Genomic DNA, 8,864 nt, shown 5'->3' with positions numbered 1-8,864 from the left:
TTTGTCAAAACATCAAGCTATCAATGATTTGTGCATATTTTTCTTGCAAAAACACCATCACCATGATTCTTAACCAAGTGTATTTTTAAATCATATGGTGTAGAGTCTGTAAACATAGTTGTATAATATAAATGTTTAAATCTTTTAAGCATCTTTTTGACATAATATATCCGAGATAAAATAATGCAATCATTATCTCTAATAACTTTAATGTCCAACATGACATTAACTTGACCTATGTCTTACATATCAAAATTAGATGTAAGAAATATTTTAGGTATCATGCACAACATCAATGTTAGCTAAACAAAAAAAAAAATAAGCTAGTCGTCAATATATATATAAACAAATAATGACACATTCATTATTGTAAAACTTGCTATGCATTTTCTTGCACCATTAATCAAATATAAATCAGATAACATCACCTTGTCAAACGCCATTGTTTAGGAGATGGCTTTAATCCATACAAGGATTTCACCAGTTTGCACACTCTATATTCTTGACCGGGGATTACTAGTCCCTTGGACTGCTCCATATAAATTTCTTCATCATTTAAAAAAGCAACTTTGACATCCATTTGATGTACAAATAAATTATAAATATAAGCAATGGCAAATAACATTTCAATATATGCAATTTTAGTAATTGAACAATAAGTATCAAATAATCATCATTTTGCATTTACTTGGAGCTTTTAGCTATCAAGTTTGCAATGTACTTATCTATTGTATCATCCAGTTTAAGCTTCTTCTTAAACACTTATTTACAACCAATTGGTTTAGTCTTATGAGGTAACTCAATGAGTTCTCAAACATGGTTAGACATAATTTATTCCAATTCATTATTTATAGCGTCTAACCAAAAAATGCATCAAATAGAGATTTAATTGCTTCATCATAACATATTGAATAATTATCAACAATATAAGCAATAAAATTATTACCAAGATTCCTTCCGTTCTAGCTCGCTTTCTTCTTCTCAATTCTTATACATCACCAATAATTTATTAGAAGCAACAGAAAATTCATGAAAGAATTTTTCCTTATTTTTCAAAAGAAACACATGCTCAAAGAAAATAGCATTTTTAGATTCAATAATAACATTGCAATCTAAAACATCACTCTTGATAGTAAGGAATTTATAGCATGAACTATTACATGTAAAACCAATAAAATCATAATCATAAGTTTTAAAACCAAGTTTCCTCATTTTAGGTTTGGGTAACATAACATTTGTCAAATACTCCCACACTTCGAGGTATTCCAAACAATGCTTATGAATGTGACAAACAAAATAAAGGCTTCCCCCCACACTTTGGTAGATAGCCTAAAAATTGATAAGCATACCATTCATAATTTATTCCAATGTTCTAATTTTGACTACGCCTTAGAATCTAATTTCTTTTCACTTCCTTGATGTAGTCAAAATTTACATGTACAAATATAACATACCAAATATTAATGGAATAAACCAAGTAATAACAAGAAAAAAAAAAATTACATTAATAGCTCACAAGAACTTTAAGAAATGGCTTCTATGAGCCTAATTTTCTATAAGTATGATATATCATTTACTCTTCTTTCTTTTCTGTCAATTGACAGTTCTAAAGATATTTTAAAAATACTAATCACCACTTGTGATTTTTCAACATGATCCTTATATATTATATATATAGGGGTTGCATATTTCAAGTTCTTTCAAGATTTTTAAAAGAAAATTATTTTCACCTAAAGTCCAATAAATATGCAAAGTATTAGGCTCAACCAAATAATAATCAACTATTATTGACTCATTGTCATAAATATGTCATTGGTATCAATCTTACGAGACAATAAATTTCTCAAATACCAATTGAGCCTCAATAAGAACATCAATAATCACATATATTTTATTCATAATCAACATGTCATGAAAAATGGAAAAGCTAAATGATATAGATAAAAAATTAGCAAATACTTTTAAAGTATCCGTGCTAATCTAGCATGTCATATCTAACATAAATGCTAGATACTATTTTTTTCTTTGAAATAGAATAATCAACAAAGAATTATCACTTATCAAATTACAATATTCATGTAATGTAAATTTCAACTCAATCAAGCAGCACCTTCATCACTTGATTTTTCTTTTAATAAATGAAATTGTATATTATGTCATAAAAAAAATAAGACCTATGAATCAAAGTTTAAAACTCACAGCGAAGCCAATAGCTTTACTCCAAGATCTTCCAAAATAGATTATCACCAACACACACCAATTAGGTGTTGTGAGAACTGATCGACTCAATATGCACACCACATCTTTTCCTCTTACAATGTGCTTACTTGCAAAAATCTTTAGCAAAGTTGTATTCTCTACACACATTTAACGATGCCTATGTATTTTTCTCCATCACACCATGAGTAACTACTCATTGTTATTATTATTAATCTACATGGATGTTTTCCAGCCAAGCTTAGCACAACATAACAAAGAAAATGCTAAGTTCTACGAATCCACAAAAAAGGCTTAACTCTTTTTATTGTAAGAATAGTAACCCAACAATAAAAGATTATTTGACAATCAATAAATTGAATTCAAATAATTGAAAACTCTTTCAATCAAAATATTTTCATTTTCAATAATTACACATGAAATTAAATTCTTTTTCTGATAAATTAATACAAAATCTTTCCACTCAATATTTGATTTCATTTTTCTCATATGCAAATTACATACCGCAAACTCTTATAGTATTTGACTTCTTATAAGTTTAAATATTATTGTTATGATACTAATCAAAATATTTGTGCAACCATCATAATCAACCTTTAAGATTGTTGGAAATAATTTTGGATGGTGCACAAATTCTCATTGATATAAAATAATTACAATATGAAAATTAACAATAAAATAAATAAAATACAAGAGAAGAAAAGTAAAGTATGGAAAGATCTCACAATGCTATAGAATCACGCAATGGCGTTGTCCTTAAAGGTTGATTCATGCCTCCGGTAGTGTATAACTTGGTGCGATCGGATCCTTTGACACACAACCTCTCAGGATTAGACTATAGTGTCTACCTTCGTTAAGGACGCACTTCTAATAACGAAGACTAGTAGAACAACCATTTGATCTTCTTGATAAAAAACCGCAAAGAGAAAATAGAAATTGAATATAATAGAATTCTATGCAATTAGTCTTCTAGAATAGGACAAAACTTTTTGATATAGAAAATGAGTTTGTCTTTCTTTCTTTTTATTGCAAACTCACTCTACCATAGGATTGAGGATATTTACTTTCTTTATATAATTAATGACCAAATGGCCATAACACCAAAAAAAGGGTAAAACATTTGTTAATAATCAAATGGTCAAACTATAATAAAACTTGTTAACGACTAAAGGTCAAAACCGTAAAAATCAATTAAAACTAATTTTTATTTAATAACTCATAACCAAGTAATAAATACAAATGGTCATAAAAGTTATATTTCATAACCAAGTAATAAATACAAACGGTTATTATTGGGGTTATCCCACATCGGTTATGGAAGGGGCTAGTGGTCACTTTATAAGTGTGAGGGAAAGCCTCACCTCTAGAGCTAGCTTTTGGGGTTGAGATAGGCCCAAGACCACCCAACACTGGTATCAAAGCCCAGGTTTACCAACAAGTCTCGGCCCAACTGTCTACGGGAGAAACGGGTTGTCGCTGCTCCGACCCAGGGCCCGATGTGTGAGGGGAAGATTGTTGGGGTTATCCCACATCGGTTGTGGAATGGGCTAGTGGTCACTTTATAAGTGTGAGGGAAAGCCTCACCTCTAAAGCTAGCTTACATTTTCAAATGACTGAAAAATGAATTGTTGTAACAAATATTACAACAGTTTTGACATGGAGTCCATGATGGGTATGTAACGTTGCAGAGGTTCTGGCTTGAGAAAATCAGGGTGAATGGCACGCATTTGGGCTGCCTCTACTTTGGTAGAATGTTCTGCATCGGTGGGGAAAAGAAAAATTCGATCGAATGAGCTCAGCAACCATGTGGTGAAATGCTTGTTCTGATCACTTGAAAACAAGCATTTGTTCCCAGAAGCACCACAAAAGACAGCAAAGTTCTCTCCAAGCAAGGAGGTTCTGAACACGTCTGGTGAGTAGTTGCTCATTCTGTCGGCTATGAATTTCTCTGGATTGCCCCTTTTGCTGGCCTTGGCATATTCCAAAGTTTCACCTATGAAAGGCCATTCTTTTCTGCCTGGTGGAAGCTTGGGGGAAATGGATTTGTGTCTGTAAATGCACAAGATCATGAAAGAAAGAGAAATGCTGAGGATTACAAGCTGAAGTAGATACCCAAGGAAGAGGTCCATATCTCTCTACTTAAAGGTAACTTTGGTGTTGGGCAAGAACCAGCAAACATACCTGTGATTTAAATAGGAAAAAATTGCATGTGTCTACAATTCGCTAAATCTCAACCATTTGTTTGTAATGATCAGCTGAAAACAAACCACATTAATAATATAGAAAAGAGTAGAAAGAAAAAAACAAACAAACCATATTTTAAGGGTGGTCTTGCCTGTTAGAGATAAAGATCAAAGCACTAGAAGGAGATAATATTTATGTCATAGTCTAAGAGTTTACTTTGTATTATAGTTCTTGGACTAGTTCAAATATTATCTATTAGTACGTATTTCTCTCATAGTCTAAGAGTTTACTTTATATTATAGTTCTTAGACTAGTTCAAATATTATCTATTAGCTAGATTAGATATAGATATAGTTCAAATATTATCTACTAGCTAGAGTAAGATACCTACTCATTGTATAGATACTAGTATTACACACTCTACATGTTATCTGTATATAACATACGTAAGATGTGCTCTTGGGTATTAAAGCCTAAAGCACTTTCACATTATTTTATTGCCAACCCAAATTTATATGTCCTTTTGTTGTAAATCCTGTTGAATATGATTTATATATCATGGTTGGTTTAGTAGTGGATGTGGGTTAGAGCTTTGTATTTGAAGTGTTTGGTATTGTGAGATGGACCACTATGGTCCTTGTAAAATATTGTTTGGTACATTTTATTTGATCACGAAAATATGTTGGGGGTGTAGATATAAATCTAAATTTGTTGAGTATGATGTTCTTTGTTTACATAGTGACGTTGCTCAATGATTGTTTGTTTTATCTTTTGCAAATAGTGGATATCATGGAGAGGATGCTATCGATGTTGATGATATGGATTGCACGTCTGGTTGGCCATTCACACTTGTTGTACATAAGTTATTTTGTTGATGTAATTGTATTTGTAATAGTTTTCTTGATGTATGTAGTTAGATATATATATATGATAACAGCAGATATAGTTTTATTGGTGTATATGTATTTATTTGTGGTTGGTGTATAGTTTTTGTGGTTGGTCATTCATACTTGGTGTATATGTCATTATTTGTGTCTTGAAGCTAGTTTTGGTTGATAGTCTGTGATCGACGTTGATGGATATAAATTATGTTATTTGCATGGATCGATGGATATGTATATTATTTGCATGGATCGATGGATAAATTGTATATCAGGTTAATTATAATTCAAAATTTGGGTACAGCCCCGAAAAAATTCAAAAATATATATATATATAGGGGAAAAAATCAAATTATAAAAACTCACCAAATTTGTTGATGTGTCATGTTATGACACGTCAAAAATTTTGGACGTGTCAGGATTGGCACGTCAAAAAAATTCCTTACGTGTTAAATCTAACACGTCATAAAATTTTCTGACGTGGCCAGTGGCGGAGTTAGGATTCAATTCTTGTAGGGGCGGTATTAATAAGTTTTTTTTTTTTTTTTTAATGAGCAAATAAATAAAAAATAATAATTAGCTTTTGCATGTAGACATTCACTTTACCGTTACTAGTAAAATAGTTGCATAAGATATGGTTAAATTTTTTTTAATTTTTATTTGATTTTATTTTTTATTTTTTCTGAAATTACATGTACTTTGTATTTGATTTTTTTTTCCTAACAGCATAAACTAAACAATGAGTGGATTAGAGAAATTTCATTGGGTGGGTTTGATTTTTAGAACTCGGTGGTTCTGTGTAATTGATCAACAATGTTGGGGTTATGATTTTTTGGCAATGGAAGGTGGATGAGTGATTTTGATTGTTGGAAATTTTTAGTGGGTGAATTTTCTGCAGATTTTATAAAGCAAATGGGTTAACCAATTTTCTAACAGCCCATTCCGCTTAGCCCAATTATAATCAACTGACAAACTAACCAAACTCACCATTTTCTAACTTTCTATTTACAAAATTAGACAGCTTCTCTTATAATGGATGGCAGATGCATTCCACTGCTTTTCCAAGCCATTCTTTGGCTCACACGTGGCCTTGAACTGGGTGCTTGGTTTTCAACTCACACTTAACGCTTCACCTCTCGAATCCTCTATTCATCTTTTCCCTTTCTTGTAAAATCTACCCGGTCAACTCAGGAAAAAAGAAAGGAAAGAAAAGTGGGTATTAGAGACTGAGAGACAGGTTTTGAGAAAGAGGGGAGGGAAATGGTGAGAGAAAAGTGAGAAAAAGAGGGGGAAAAAAAAAAGCAAGAGTAGAGATCGAAAGAGAGAAGCTGAGATTACTCACAGAGTCCGTCATTGGACGCTGTTGGAGGTTTTTCTCTTTTCCTTGGTGACTGTCCGACTGTTGGGTTAGGAACTTAGGGTAAGTTTAATTTTTTTTCTTTTTTTTAGCGTATTGCCGTGCTGGATCGTTGAGAGTAGAAATTGAATTTTTTTTTTTTTTTTTACTAGGGGTGCCCTCAAAATTTTAACTTAAAAATACTTAAAATTTTTTTAAAAATTTTTTTTTACCAGGGGCGCCCGCCCATGGGTTGCCCCCCCTGTATATCCGCCGCTGGACGTGGCAATTTGGCATGTCAGAAATTTTTCTGATTTGCCAATTTTAACACGTTAAAAATTTCTAACGTGTTACAAATGACATGTCAGAAATTTTTCATTTCTGACACCCAAAATTTTAACTCTTGACACACGTCAAAAATGCCACATCAATAAGATTTACTGACGTGCTAGACCACCTAACACGTTAGAAAATGCATGTCAGGAAAAAATTCCTTTTTTGTAGTGAGATTTTCCAACATAAAACAACATCTTACACTAATTACACTGGGATTTTTTTACACCATTTATTGTAATAGAAGAAAAGTTATTCCAGACTTTGGAAGTCTTTTGTCTTTCCTTCTTTTGGAAGGCAGCTAACCCAACTTCACCCCCAGCCCCAACCCCATCCCCAACCCCATCCCCATCCTCATCCCCAAATTCAACAATAGGAGAAACCAGATTAACATGTTTGTCTGGTGTTCATTTAGTGCTAGCAGACACACCAGATCCAGAAGTCGGGTCAGCAATAAGTGAATCATCATCCAAATCAACATCATTGAATTCATTGAGTTGAAATGTATTCTCCATAATTGTTAATAATTTGTTAAAAGCTTGATAAATAAAATAACAGAATAAGTAATCAGAGAGCAAATGTTAAAACAGAATCATGAGTTCTAAGTTCTAACATAACAAATAATTTTAATCAATTCATTTTAAAAAATCAGAATCATAGATGAACATAGCAAAGATTTTAACATAACAGAAACATAGTTCTAACATAGCAATTCATGTTAACAGAATCATAGTCCTAACATAGCAATTCATTTTAACAGAATCAGAATCATAGTTTTAACATAACAATTCATGTTAACAAAATCAGAATCATAGTTCTAGCATAGCAATTCATGTTAACAGAGTCAGAGTCATAGTTCTAACATAGCAATTCATGTTAACAGAATCATAGTCCTAACATAGCAATTCTATCTATGTTTCCTATTCATTAATGAAAACAGTCGGAACAATTTTTTTTTTTAAAAAAAAAAAAAAAACCTGAAACTTTAAACTATTAGACTGTTGTAGCTTGCAAATTCAGTGCTATCAGGCTCCCTGAAATGATGAAAATTAGCAACATTAGTTCCTAGTTAGTGCATTTTCAAACAACCAAAACAGTAAAACATAATGGAATAATAAATTAAGAATACTCGAAAAATAGAAAAAGTTCGGAATTAGGGTTCAGGAAAAAAAAAAAAAAAAAACTTAACTTAAAGGCAGAAGAGGCTCTTAAGAAGTCAGAACGTTTTCTGATTCAAATCTCGTTATCAAGCAGCAAGTAAGAGCAAACAAATTCAAACAACTCGAGTAACGTGCAAGCAAGTCTTGCATACATGATACATCAGGTTCATACACTCGAGTATATAAGGGGGATGGATCATGGGGGGATTTGGGAATGAATAAAAAAATGGCAATCGAGTACTTGATAGCCCAGTACTAGATTTCCATTTTCGTCATAGTCAGATCAAGAGCAATCATCTTCGTCTCTTCCACACCACAACCAAAAATGTCACAGAAGAACAATTGAAAAAACACAAATAATCAAATCAACAATGTAAATAAGATAAGAAAATGAGGATTAGGCGGCAAGATTGGACGGGCTAGGAGAACTCTTCTGGTTCGCAATAGCAGCGAGTCATGTGATAGATCAAGAGAGTTTGTCTCACAAAATTTGTACGAGTGGTTAGAAAGCCATTGGATGGATATCAGATGATCCATCAACAGCTTGATAGAGGATCTAAAACGAATGGGTTGTAGGTAGGGGGTTGAGAAGGATTTATTGCGAGCATTCAAGTATTCAACCAACCACGAATCCACGATGGGAGATACATTGAATGCTCACTTGACAATTCACAGTTCCCTTCCCATTGCAAATCAGAAAGAAACTAGATCGTTTCATTTCATTTCCCTCTCCCTCCCTTTGTTTGAATCATT

At 32.4% G+C, this 8,864-nt stretch overlaps 1 pseudogene; it reads right to left on the bottom strand.

Moving 5' to 3' along the window:
* The window catches only part of LOC132190751 (beta-amyrin 28-monooxygenase-like), a 29,830-nt pseudogene extending 25,484 nt beyond the window's left edge, over positions 1–4,346 (bottom strand).
* Between the last annotated feature and the right edge of the window lie 4,518 nt (positions 4,347–8,864).

This window comes from Corylus avellana, chromosome ca8, assembly GCF_901000735.1.
Source record: "Corylus avellana chromosome ca8, CavTom2PMs-1.0".
Classification (NCBI taxonomy): domain Eukaryota; kingdom Viridiplantae; phylum Streptophyta; class Magnoliopsida; order Fagales; family Betulaceae; genus Corylus; species Corylus avellana.
The sequence above is the reverse complement of the archived record's forward strand: the minus strand, read 5'-3'. Positions and strand labels throughout refer to the sequence as shown.